Below are 14177 nucleotides of genomic sequence, written 5' to 3'. Positions count from 1 at the left end.
TCCTAATGCGAGACCTATTGCATTGCAAATGCTTGTTCCAATTGGGATGCACTGTGGGTGACCAAGGTCTGATATATTCGCGATATTTTTTGGTCTCTAGGTCTCGCATAAAAACCTTTGCTTACAGCAGACCAAACTCAGGTAGAGAGTCAAGGCCCTCCAGGCTAGGGGTGAGCGCGTGCCTGAGCTGGAGGTACCTGAAGAATTGCGACTGGGGCATACTAAACTTCACCTGCAGATCGCAAAACTATTTGAGGGCGCCATCGTGCACCACATCGCCCAAGGTGGATATGCCAATGGTGTCCCAACCCCGAAAGCCCTGAAGGGCTGCTAAGTCGGGCAGGCGCCCATTGTGCCACAGGGGGGTTTCCTCCGTAAGTGTGTTCCACCACCCCATACGCTTCAGAGATTGTTGCCAAATCTGAAAGACTACTTTCGTAGCCGGAGGCGATGTACCACGCAGCACTGGTGAATAAAGTATCGTATGTAGAGTGGACTGCCCCATCAGGTGTCGCTCCACAGCTTAAGCCGGGTCCCCCCTGTCTCCATACCACCACTCATGGAGAACCAGCAGGTGCGAGGCGTGGTAATATGAAAGGATATCGGACGTCGCAAGACCTTCACAGTATGTGGAGAGAAAGCACGTACCAATGCAACAGGCACCGCCCCCCAAGAAACTGCACCAAAGCATAGTTTCCCAGCCGGAACCATCTGGGCGCGATCAGGTGCGGGTGGTTCTGCAATTGGTACAGCAAGTGGGGGAGTAGGACCATTTGGAATATTGCCGAGCTGCCATATATCGTAAGTGGCATCCGGGCCCATGTCTTGATATCTGCCTGTACACGCTCCCAGACTGGCACCACATTCTGCTCCGAGGACATCGCCGGCACGTCAGAGGAAAATGTCTAGATATTTAAGGCCCCCCACCGCCACCTGTAGCGCAGACACCCAGGTACCCACTCCATCCCGAGCACTCAGAGCATAGACTTACGAGGGTTCATGTACAGCCCGGACGCCTCCCCAAAGATTTGCATGATCTCCAGGATCCGCGGCCCTGACTTATTCAACGCCGTTAAAAAGAAAAGGACATCATCCGCGTGTAGTGCGATCCTATCTGAGAGACCAGTGGCCCACTCAACTCCCTCCAGCTGTGCATCAATGCGCACCCAGGCCGCAAGGGGTTCCATAGCCAAGGCAAATAAATAAGGCGACAGGGGGCACCCCTGCCGGGTGCCACGATGGATTGCGAAGCCGGGCGATACCGCTCCCGCCACCAGTCTGTGTATAGCAGCTGCACATACGTCAAAAACCGGGGGCCAAGATTAAGCCGACGGCTAAGGGCGAAGAGGTACGCTCAGCTCAGGGAGTCGAAGGCTCTATCCTTGTCTGCCAGTAGGAGCGCCGCCTGCACCCCAGTCTGCAGGACCGCTGCCAGAGCTACGTGGGCCCGCGTATGTTGTGTGCGTCGCCCTCTGGGCATGAACCCCGCCTGGTCCGGGTGGACCAAAGCGGAGATACACGGCAGAAGGCAGTTGGCCAGAGCCTTGGCTAAGACTTTTGCCTCCACATTAAGCAGGGAGATGGGGCGATAGGAGGCATGCTGCTCTGGAGGCCGACCCGGCTTATGGAACACCAGCGCTTCCGCATGTCGCCAATCCGGGGGGGGGGGGGAGCCGACCGATCTCCCTGGCCTCCTACACCGCCACCCGATAGTAAGACGCCAGCTGCAGATTGTACCTACGATAAAACTATGCGGAGAACCCATTGGGTCCCGGGTTCTTCCCCAAGTTGAGTACTCCCAGGGCTTCGCCCAGTTCTTTCACCGCTAGGGGTGCTCCAGCCGTTGGCGAGTATCATCGGATTCCGCTTTGGCCGGGAGGACTGCAATAAATGTGTCCACCGTCGCTTCGGATAGACACTCCTGCGACGCACATAGAGCAGCGTAATAAGTGGCGAAACTCTCCGCTATGGCCCTGAGGTCCGTCAATAACACCACACATCATGCACCCCTGGAAGGGCCTGTGGATGAAACACGCCCTGACAGAGCTGATGTAGCATTTTACTCAATTAATCTCCCCATTGACAGATCCTACGATGTGTCGCCAGCCAGACCCTTCGGGCCTCATCCAGTAGGAGCGAGGCGTACGACTGCTGTGCCTGCAGCAGCTGGTGTACCACGAGGCCACTGCCCGCTTTCCGGCTCCGACGCTCCAGGGCCTCCACCTCCGCCCTGACCAACTCGTCCCTGCGTTGTCTGCGGGCCACTGTACACCATGCAATATCCCCCCCCCCGTAGCGTGGACATCAGTGCTTCCCATAGCGTCAGTCTTGTAGTCGGCGTTTTGTAAATGCCAAAGGGCTGTTGCCCGCTACCCAGCCGCAACTCCACAAACACCGGAGAATGGTCTGACAGTACCCTGGGAAGGATCCCGGCAGACCTCACATTCTCACCGTCGCCCGGGCACAAATATTTATTAGAGTCTAGAGAATGATTTATGTACCGCCGTTAGATAGGTAAACTCCCTCTTCTCACCATGTATGTGTCGCCAGGTGTCCGTCCAGGCCCGTAACAGGGAGTGTAGTTTCGTGGGATGTATACTTATCGAAACCCATCCTGTCCTATTTCTGTCCCTACCCATCTCCATAACATCGTTCCAGTCTCCACCCACCACTGTGGCGACATCTGGCATATTGGCCTCCAGTGAAAGCCGCCGCACTACTAAGGACCACTGTAATGGGGGTGGAGGGGGCATACACACAGCCCACCACAATGGGATCCACCCCAACCCTGCCCCGAAGAAAGACGTAGCGTCCCTGTGGAGCCAACCATTGCTGCGAATGTATGTACAGGACCCTGCGGTGGATCAGGACCGCCACCCCCCTGGACCCCTGTGTAAACCCAGCATGAAAGACCTGCTGCAAGCCATAGCGCTGCAAGCAAAGGACCTTGGAACCCAGCAAGTGGATCTCCTGCAGCAGGAGGATGTCCGCTCCGGCCCTTTTGGCCTGACGCAGAACAGCCCCTCGCTTAATTTTGTCTAGGAGCCCACACACATTCCAGCTCACTGCGCGGAGGGTGTCCACGGACACCCGATCATCTACTGCCTCACTAGCCATCCGGCATCAAGCATGGTGTAATATACCGGTCCCCCGACACCAGCACCAGCACCAGTCCGGGGTTGGGGGGGGGGTGGTTGCCCTTCCAGCCCCACCCCCCCACCGCCCGTCAACCCCCACAAGAGGGAAGGGCCCACCCGCCCCATGGCCTCAGAATCCGGGCACACCCCGGGCAAGGCGCAGATGCATCTGAGCCTCCCTGCCGGCTGGGGCGCGTTCCCCTCTCAGCGCCTCACCAGTGCAGATGGCGTCCCGCCTCTGGAAGATCGCCGCTGTCACCAAGCCGCCGGGATGCCAATTAGCCGCCGCAGGCTCACACACACATGCAGCCGCACGGCTCACACCACCTCCAGGGTCGCTAACATTTACTCATCGGCTTCACCAGCTCAGGCCAGGCCGCGCCATGCAAACACGGCCACCGCAGCGCTCAGCTGCTCTAGACGCCTGCTGCCGCTCACCGGCCTGCTCTGCAGGTAGCCGGTACCGATATGCCCCCTCCAGGACTTAAGTGTCCGAGGGAGCTAGGATAATAGTCGGATTTATGATGGGCTGGACGGAGCTGGCTAGCACACGTCCACCATGTCGGCATGCGAAGCCATGCCCTCTAATATTACCGTATTTTCCGGCGTATAAGACGACCTTTTAACCCCTTAAAATTTTCTGAAAAGTTGGGTGTCGTCTTATACGCCGGATACAAAATTAGACTGTTTGTTTTCGTGGTTTTTTTCAACAGCGCGGACTACTCCTGAAGGTTCTCGCGCTTCCGGCCCAGCCGGAGGTGGGGGAGGGTGGCTCTAATCCAGCCGGAGGTGGGGGAGGGTGGCTCTAATCCGCCCGCCAGCCACAGAGGTGAAGAGTTGAAGAGCATTGCATCCTGGGGGCTCCCGCGCACAATTGGCTTTCAAGCCGCAACTTCGCTCCAACTTCGCCCCTACTGCCTGGTGGGTAACCCCGAGGCCTCCCGCAGAAATTGGCAGCCATAATGCCGGAGGATTCCCGCCGGAGCATTGCATCGGTGGACAACGCTGAGGATCCGCGATAGCATCCACGGAGTCGGAGGACGCCGCCGGGCACTGGAGCTGCTTCACTGCGGTAAGCTGAGCGTACTCGGAGGACTAGCGGGTGGAGAGATTACGGTAGGCTTGCAATATTCCCAGCATACAAGCAAGGTGGAAGAAACATTTCCCGCCTAAGTTACATGGTTCAAAAGTGACAATAGCGAGCAACCAAAATACATGAGGTAGCAATCGGTACATTACAAGAGAAAAAAGTGATAAGTGTGCAGGTTACCGGTATAACAAAATACATGAGGTAGCAATCGGTACATTACAAGAGAAAAAAGTGATAAGTGTGCAGGTTATAAAAGCGTACAAGGTACAAGTAGAGCGTTGGACTGTGCTGGAAGTGGGGGTATTCTTGGGGTAGTCTTATACGGCGAGTATAGCACAAAACCTAAATTTGATCAAGCAAAGTGGGGGGTCGTCTTATACGCCGGGTCGTCTTATACGCCGGAAAATACGGTATTGTATTTTAAAAGTTGACACTTCGAAACGTTTTCACATAGAATCACCAATTCACTTAGCAGGTAAGTAGTGTTATCGTTACTTTTTCTTACTCAGTGGTGGATCCTGGATCCAGCACTGATTCATCTCCTGTAAACAGTTGAAAGAATGCGTTTAAGTCATACAGCTGATTTTTTTTTTTTTGATAAGCAAATGTTATTGATTTTAAACACATGTAAACAATTCAGCCAATACACGGAAATCACAAGTATAAGTTCATTCACACAAGCACTTTACCCCCCAATCATGATCCCCATAAAATTACATGGGTGGAATTTGGAACCAGGTTAATCAGGACCGTCCACATTCCCCAAGCACTTCCCCCACACTCTATGGTATTTCTTGACGCACTCCTTAGCTTTGTGAAGCGCTTTCTCTTGGGTCGCACACCAGTCCACCCCTCTCTGTCACCTCTCTAGGGTAAGTGGGCTGGGGCTTATCCAGGCCGCCGCAATGTCCTACTTGGCCACCATCATAGCTGTGTTGAAAAACAACTTTTCATTCCTGGACCCATCCAGCCTATCAGTGATCCCCAGCAAGGAGTGACGTGGGTCATTTGGAACCTCCCAGCCCAATACCTCCGTTAGCTCCACTTTAATGGATCCCCAGAACAAGCCCAAGCTGGGGCACAACCATACCATATGGAGGAAGTCTGCCTTGGCATGGTTACATCTTGGGGGGAGGCACGGAGAGGCGAGTAGGTACATAGAAACCTAACCTCAACTTAACTAATATGGCATTTTGAGTCTAAATACCTTCCCTCCACCCCGTGAAGCCTAAAGACCCGAAATAGGAGTCTTTTTGCTTTTAGCTCGACTATTTTGTTTTTGAGCTCTTTATTTTCACTTTGACAGATTTTGTCAGTAGTGTACAGGAATCTAGGGAACGGCAGGACGTTAGTGTGCCCTGACCACCCATTTTCCTCTGGTCCTGACGAAAACCCGGTACCTTCCATCCTACGGGTTGAAACATGTAGACCTCACACATAAGTGATACACACGGTCATAATATACCTTATTGTATCCACACACTTAATTTTAATATTGTCCAGTACCTTGCAAATACATTTTTCACACAAGTATACCAGGAAAAATTTTTAACGCTTTTTTTGTTCACTTCACACACACAAATACCAGCTCCACTGTAGTCCAGGTGTTGCAGCACACCCTGATGGCATTCGGCTATCTGGGTGGACCCCGATGATGAAGCATGTCACCGACTAGGTCGGTGAGTGAGGGGTTTATTAATAAAGGAATGACTCTCTTCTTTTTTCAGTCATCCCACTCAGACCGGTTTATCTAAGCAGTCTCTGATGGTACTCTTTTGTTTGTTTATTACTGATACCCAGGGGACTAGGAGAACTCTCCGTTCACCTTTGTGAATTCAATCCCTCACTCTCTCTTTTGTTTAATTGTATGGTTACATCTTGCACATGACGCGTCTGGGTGCAAACCCGCTCGATACAGGTGCATGGGAGTGAGATATGCAGCTTGTAAATAGTAGAGCTGAATTAGCTTGAGTTTCGCAGAGACAGTGACTATTCTGGGGGCCATAAGGGCATCACGGTAGTCCACCTCGTCAAGGAGGCCCACCCAACCCACCCATTGATCCCTCAACTTGTCTAGGGGTGTGGGAGTGTTAATTAGGGTACGGTAAATGCGGGAGACCCCCCCCCCCCTCCCCACCTAAGTTTCCCATCAGCATCTGAGCCTCGGTGGGGCTGTATTCGGGGAGCCTCGTGTCATCCGTGATATGCATGTGTAGGGTATGTCTCAACTGCAAATATTGATAAAACCTGCATGAGTGTAGGGAGTAGCAAGTAGCAAGTTTGGAGCCCCTGGAAGGACAGCATATGGCCCCTTGCCCATACGTCCCCTAGCTGGCAAATACCAATATGGTCCCAAGTTTTAAAACACTGCAATCCACTTAACTCCCGGAGCCAAGCCCCCTGCCAGAGGGGAGTACATTGGGTCAACTTCCCCGTCCACCCAGTGTGACGGAGCGAGGCCCGCCAAGCCAACAACACAGAGCGGGTCACATCAGGCAGTCTGGTCGGAATGGGCTCCCCGTACATCATGACTTGGATGTCCGTGAGCCCCATTTCACTCCGTTCACTCCGTTCTAGCCTGTAGGCTGCGTCAGACCATCACCCATTGAACCAGTCATGGACTACCAGATAAGTGCGTCATCCCCATACCGCCGTCGTAGGATGGAATCTGGCAAGCCGATAGAGCCACGCGGGAGCATTCTCCGTTCCAGAGAAACTCCGTGATTGGACTGTCCAGTTCCCTGAACCAGGCCCTGGAGAAACAGAAGGGGGTATTCTGTAGGACGTAAAGGAATCTGGGGTTGATTATCATTTTAAACAGGGCCACCCTCCCCAGGGGTTTCACAGGCAGCGTTTTCCATTTAAGGAGGTCCTCCTTGGCCTTCTTAACTAACAGGCTACATTGAGGGACTAGTCCAGCTCGGGAAGAAGGGTGATCCAAATCCCCAGATTTTTAAAAGACTGCCTCCGGAGTGGTATGGTAAACTGCCAATCAAAGCACTCTCTAGAAAGATGATCGGGGACCAACACTGACTTCCCGGGGTTTAGCCGCAACCCTGAGGCCTGCTCGAAGGCGTGTGGGATTTAGAGGCACTGTGACCAGGAGGAGGCTGGGTCTGACAGGAAGACGAGGACATCGTCCGCGTACAATGCGATCTTGCCTGTGTCCATATTGGGCCACTCCCATCCATGGAGGCGGTCTTCAGCCCGCACCAGGGACGCCAAGGGCTCCATCGCCAGGGCGAATAGCAAAGGAGTGAGGGGACATCCCTGCCTAGTGCCCCTGGGGGAAGGCCTCCGAAGTACCACGTTAACCAGGACTCATGCTCTCGGTTGGGCATACAGGACCTGGACCAGAGAACAAACCCCATCTCAGTCAGCACACCCTATAGGTATGTCCAGTCCACCGAGTCGAATGCTTTTTCGAAGTCTATGGACAGGAGTGACAAATATGGGGTGTGCAGGTGCCGGTTTGCCAGAGCCAGCTGCAGCCTTCGTAGGCAATGGTGGGTCCCCCGCTGAGGCATGAACCGGCTTTGATCCGGGTGCACCAGTAAGGCCAAATAGGGTTATGGGACGGTACTCTACACACAGTTGGGAGGGAGTCTGGGACTTCGGGAGGACCACAATGGTGGCAATATTCTCTTCCGGTGGAAACAAACCTCTTTCCACGGTTTCTTTAAATAAGTTAGCTAGGAGAGGCTCTAGGGTCCTTCAGTATGCCGCATAATACTCCTGCGAAAGGCCATCCAGACCCTGGGTCTTACCCAAGGATACCAGGGTGATCGCCTCCTCAATTTCTTTCAAGGAGATGGAGCTCTAGGTCCTTCTGAGCAGCTGGTTCCAGCCTAGGGAGCCACACTCCACCCCGGTCAGGGAGAGCAGCAACAGTCAGCTCGGGGGTGTGCGCTGTGTACAGTTTCCGGGAATATGCAGCAAAGGTATTTGCATTGCCTCAGGAGCGTTTCGCACCGCTCCAGCTGTGTCCACCACCTCTGGAATGATACGATTCACACTGGGATATGTGGCCAACCTGTGTAAGATCGTACTGATCTTCTCCCACCAGCCGTAAACTCTTGCTACCGAAGACCTCCAGAGGAGCTTGGCCACATACAGGGATAGTTGTTTTATGTCATCCTGGATGAGGGCTAATTGTCGGGTCTTAGCGGCATCTTCTGATGTGGATAGTAGCTGTTCCTAGCGAAGCGCCTGGGCTTCCTTGGACGAGATTACCTGCAGCTGTGATTGTCTCTGGATCTTAAGATGCCGTTTTGCGAAACCTCGTATGGTCGCCTTTCCTGCCTCCCATAGGGTACCCGGAGAGGCTACCGATCCCTCGTTGGTAGCAAAGTATTGTATAAGCTCTTTCCCACCTCCTGCCTGAAATCTTTGTCCTGGAGAAACCAGGCGTTTATCCTCCATATTTGGCGGGCCGTGGGAGGGGGCTGCCCTGAGCTAAGGAGTATCGGGGAGTGGTCGGAAATGCCTCTGGGAAGGATACGACGTGAACAAGCAGAGAACAGTCAGGCTTGGGAACGAAGATCGCATCTATGCTCGCTTGGGTGTGGTGAGCCACGGAGGTGTGTGTAAATTGGGTGCTGCATGGGTGCCATGTGCGCCATGCAAAGCAGAGCCCCAGAGACTCAGACCAGTTTTTTTCAGTTGTTTCGCACTCACCGCCCGGGGGGTAGATGGAGGTCCCGTTGTGTCGAGGGCCGGGGCTAAGACTGAGTTAAAGTCTCCCGCAATGACCATGTTGCCTGCGGGCACATTATGTAGCAAGGCAGCAGTGTGTACAAGTGTGGCCGCGAGCATGGAGCATGGAGGGGGGAGGGCATATATCGACATGAGAGGGGTGAACCAACCAGCAATCCACAAACGGTCACAGATGAGCCTTGAGGATCATGTACCACTTGGGAGAGGACAAAGGGCAGTGTACGCCTCAGAAGGATTGCAACCCTCGCGAGCCCTTAGGGAAGCCGGAGTACCATACCCTATCGTAGCCATAGCGAGCTAAGAAGGGGCAGCAGTTAACCAAGAGGTGCATTTCTTGAAGCATGAGGATATCTATGTGAAGACTCTGCGCGTACCTTAAGACCGCTGTGAGTTTGTGCAGGTCCAACAGGCCATTGACATTCCACGACATGTGGAGGGACGCCATAGAAGTCGTACAGGCGATTATTTTTTTTTTTGTTCTTTTTTTTTTAAAGACCTTTATTTTACTGATCAACATACACTGTTCCTGGCCTACAACCTCTGGGGCCGGCCGTATCATTTTCACCTGTAAACCTTAGCATCTGAATTACACAGTCCATGTGCCGACAACCCGGGGGTTCGGCGGCGTTATTTGCGTGTATGGATCCCGTTTGAATTTCAGATTAGTATAGGTCTGTTTTAAATTTTTTTTTTTAACAGTAAACAATATTAACAAGAAGTTTCCACATTCGGTCATGAGTCTTACAGGTAGCAAGTGCAATTCCCTTATTCTAACTTGCAGTTGCCGAGCGTCTGTTATGTGTGAGACCACTTAGCCTGCCACAACCACATTCCTCTGTTAGGTGAGTCTGCGCGGTGGTCAAATGCATTCCCCCTTGTCCGTCCATCCACTCCACCCCCTCCTACTCGTGCTTCTGGGTCTATTCCTGGGTCCTCACCCTTCCCCCGCTTCCACTCCTCCTAGTAGTCATCCCCTTCCTCTTCTGACGTCAATGCGTAATCTTCCTCCAGAGGTTCACATATGCCCCCCCTGAAAGCGTTCCACGTGTCCATATCTTATTCCATTTACGTGACACACCCTATTAGTGTATACTGTCCTCTCTATCATAACCCTGTCCATATTTGTGCACCACTGTGTCAATGTGGGGGTGTCAACCGCACCCCATTCCTGTGCTATGTCGCGTTTTAGCTATGATCATGCCAATCATGGACCACTGCAGTCCGTGTCTGGAAAGGTCCTTAGGTTCCCATATGTTTAGTAAGCATTTTTGTGGTTCAGGGACCAGGGATATCCCCAATGTTTGTGATATAGTGCGCATCGTTTGTCTCCAGAACTCCTGAATACGAGGACATTCCCAGATAGTGTGTAACTGTGTTCCCTCCTCTCCACAGTCGCAAAGACAGTATGGGTGTTGTGCCCTATGTATTGTGTGTAGCATTTTCCTTGTGTAGTACACCCTATGTAAAATTTTAAGCTGCACAAGCCTAAATTTCGCCGATATGCCCACCTCCCTAGGCGACGCCAACGCATCGTTCCATTCATAATCGTCCATTTCCCCTATGTCTTCCACCCACTTGGCTCTTAGTTTTACCGTCGGGTCCCCTAAGTTATTAACCAATTTACTGTAGGTGAGTGATGTTGCCCGCTCCTGCATGTAATCCGTGAGGAGACGATCCTCAAGGGGAGATGCCTCTGGGACTTCTGTGTCTCGTGGGACCGCTGCTAGCAGAGCATGTCGTATCTGTGTGTAGCGGTACAGTTCCGTGGGCCGGAGCTCATATTGTTGTCGCAGCCGGTCAAAGAAGATCACTGTGTCCTTTTCCCATAAATCTCCCACTGTGGACAGACCTATGTTATCCCAATGTGTGAATCCCTTGCTGCGTCTCAGATTACCCAGGGCTCTCGTATCCCATAGTGGGGTGAGTCGTGTGATTTTTCCCTTCCACCCCAGTTTTGCCTGTGCCGTGTGCCACAGTGATGCAGTAAGCTTTGTGGGTCCCGTGAGCCTGCTCACATGTCGCCGGTCATAAAGATGCGCCAGTATGCTGTTGGTACCTAATTGTACCCTGTCCGCCCTGTATGCCGGGTCCTCCTGAGGTGCATGCAGCCACTGGTTAATGGGCTTCAGTTGGGCGGCCCAGTAGTACAGTTGCCAATTTGGCAACGCAATTCCCCCGTCGTACCACCCCCTGTGTAGTTTTGCCTGAGCTATGCGCGCTGGCCGATTGATCCACATGAGGCCTGCCACCATTGCAGACACCCGTCTAAAGTACCCCTGAGCCACCGGATATGGCGTATTTTCTAGGATGCACAAAAACCGGGGCAGTGACATCATCTTGTAAAGCGCCGCTCTACCCAACGTCAGCGGCAGCGCTGCCCAGAATTTTACGTCTTGTTTCAATCGTTCCTTTGTGTTAGGTTCTTCTGAAAGAACTCGATTGGGTCTCTAGTGACCTGTATACCCAGATAACGGAAGGAGGACCCAGCCATTTTCAGGGGACAATCCTCGCTTAGTGCGGGTGGTGGGCCCTGTAAGACATACATCTCTGACTTAGTCCAGTTCAGAGTATATCCCGATACTCCCCCCCTGCTCGTCGCACAGCGCTAGCAGCGCCGGTATACTACACTCCGGCTTCATCAGGTATACCAGCATATCGTCCGCATATAGGGATATGCAGTCCTCCCATCCCTCTGCCCAGGAGATCCCCTTTAGAAGTGGGGTAGAACGTATCAGCATCGCTAGCGGTTCTAGGGCGATCGCAAAGAGCAGCGGCGACAAGGGACATCCTTGACGGGTCCCTCGCTCTAACAGGAATGCCGGAGAATTATGGCTGTTCGCCACCACCTGTGCTACCGGTTCACTGTATAGTAGCCGGATCCAGGCAGTGAATTTAGGGCCAAATCCCATGTGTGCCAGGACTTCGAAAAGATATTTCCACTCCACCATGTCGAATGCCATCTTCGCGTCAAGCGCCAGTATGACCGCCTGTTCTGTTAACGAGTCCGCTCTGGCCAACACGCCGTGCACCCTGTGCAGGTTGAGGGCGGTGTTCCTGTGTGGCATAAAGCCCGACTGATCGGAGTGTATAAGTTGTGGGAGGTGTGCCATCAGACGGGTGGCAAGGAGCTTCGCCAGGATTTTAACCTCTGCGTTAAGGAGTGAGATGGGGCGATACAATGTGCACTCTTCTGGCGGTTTTCTGGGCTTAGGAATTGCGACGATGGTCGCCGTCCGTTGATCTAACGGAAGCTCAGCCTTCTCCAGACTGTCTGGGAACATTGCCAGCATGGGTCCACTGAGTCCCTCAGACGATGTCTGATACCACTCTATCGGGATACCATTCTGTCCCGAAGCCTTACCCGACTTGACCGCGTGAATAGCCCTTTGTATTTCCTCCTCCGTTATGTCTGTCTCTAGTTCTGCGACTGCTTCCGGTGTCAGTGTTGGAGTGGGGATATGGCCTATCGCTGCACGGGCTGCCTCTGCCGATACTTCCTTGGCTGGAGTGTACACTCTCTCAAAATAGTCTGCAAGGATCTCTACTATCTCTTCGGGGCGTGTGTGCACTGACCCATGCCTGTCATAAATCCGCTGTATACCCCTGGTGCTACCTCCTTTCTTGTCTAGCCAGGCCAACATTTTCCCTGCCTTATCCCCTATGTCGTAGATCCTATGGGTCGTCTCTACTATTTGAGTCACTGACTGATGCTTCAAGTGCTCCCTGTTTTGCTGTTGCTTTAGGAGCAAGTCGTGGGACGTGGCAGGCGTAGGATTCTCCTCATGTGTCACGGTTGCGTCCTGTAGGGCCAGTTCCAGCCCGGATAATTCACGTTGTCTTTCTCGTTTATGGCCCGTTATGGATGTTATAGCCTGTCCCCTTAGCACCGCCTTGTACGCCTCCAGCAGGACAGCAGAAGACTGTACTGACTCAGTATTCTCAGCAAAATAGTGCGATGTCGCCACTTAGAGTGCCTTCCGTACTTTGGGGACCTTAAGATATGAGGCGTGTATTGGGTAAATTCTCCTACGTGATTTCTCCTGCGTGGACATTGTGAGTGTCACTGGGGAACGGTCTGAGATCCCCCTAGGGTGTATGTCTACCTTATCTATGTGCTGCAGCCCCCCGCCCAGCGCCAAGAAACAGTCGATTCGCGACAGACTGTTATGGACTGTGGAGTGGTATGTGCACTGTTTTACTGAGGGGTGGGTGTGGCGCCATGTGTCAACTAATCCCATTGCTGTCAAGAATCTCTGAAATCCGGAAGGACCCCTAGGCTGAGGTGCCTCCGGAAATCTATCCACTAGTGTATCCACCGTTGCATTAAAGTCCCCTCCGATTAGTATGTCCCCATCAGGTAGGTTTAGTAAGAAATCGCCCAGTGCTGGTAACATGAGTGAGTGTAGTGCTAGGGGCATATATACAGACACCACGTTCAGGAGCCTCCCTTCCCACTGCCATTGGAGCGCAGCAAAGCATCCCTGCGTGTCTACCTTAGTGCTTAATATGATGAACTGTGCCGATTTCTTAACTAATATTCCTGTGCCTCTTGACCCCGTGGTAAACTCTGAGTGTACTGCCATTCTATATCCCTTTCTGTCGAGAGCCTTGGTTGCCCCCCTGGTGAGGTGTGTTTCCTGGACAAGTACCAGAGCCGGTCCCTGCCTCCTTATCGCATTTATCACCAGCCCCCTTTTTATCTTATCACCCAACCCTCTTACATTCCAAGTCATAAGTCGGAGTGGCTCTACCAGCGATATCAGCACCTCCTCTTCAGCTGTACTCATTTGGGAATCGTGCATAGATGGCTCTGTACCTAAAGCAGTGGAAACCGGGTCTAACTTCCAGGGTGTACCCACCTGCTGCATGTCTCGTACAGCACATGCTTGTATTTGTGACATTTGACCTTACTTGTGGAATTTCAACAACTTCTAAACAAACCCCCCCTGCCTCCCCCCTCCCTACCTCCCTGCTGAACGGGCTTTCAACCGCCCACCTCCCCAACATAGCAGAGTGCTTAGCCCATCCTGTTAACCGTGTCCTCCTGAGCAGGCGGCATCCCTGCCCTCCTCCGAGCTCCCCAGGCCAGTGTCCAAGTGCGCCCATTCGGCAAAGTTCTTTAACGGACAGCACTGCATCAAACACCGGGGGTTCAGGATTCTACACCCCCTTCCGCTATCATTTCTTTTTTTTTTTTTGGGGGGGAAAACCTTATTGAAAATTCAAGGCACACA

The 14177-nt window shown here is 52.8% G+C and overlaps 1 protein-coding gene across 18 annotated transcripts in view; it reads left to right on the top strand.

Moving 5' to 3' along the window:
- Nucleotides 1-14177, top strand: part of UBR5 (ubiquitin protein ligase E3 component n-recognin 5) — a 2064863-nt gene that overhangs the window by 378755 nt on the left and 1671931 nt on the right. The window lies entirely within an intron of this gene.

This window comes from Lissotriton vulgaris, chromosome 4_1 (genome assembly GCF_964263255.1).
Source record: "Lissotriton vulgaris chromosome 4_1, aLisVul1.2, whole genome shotgun sequence".
NCBI lineage: Eukaryota > Metazoa > Chordata > Amphibia > Caudata > Salamandridae > Lissotriton > Lissotriton vulgaris.
This window is presented reverse-complemented; position numbering and strand designations above follow the sequence as displayed.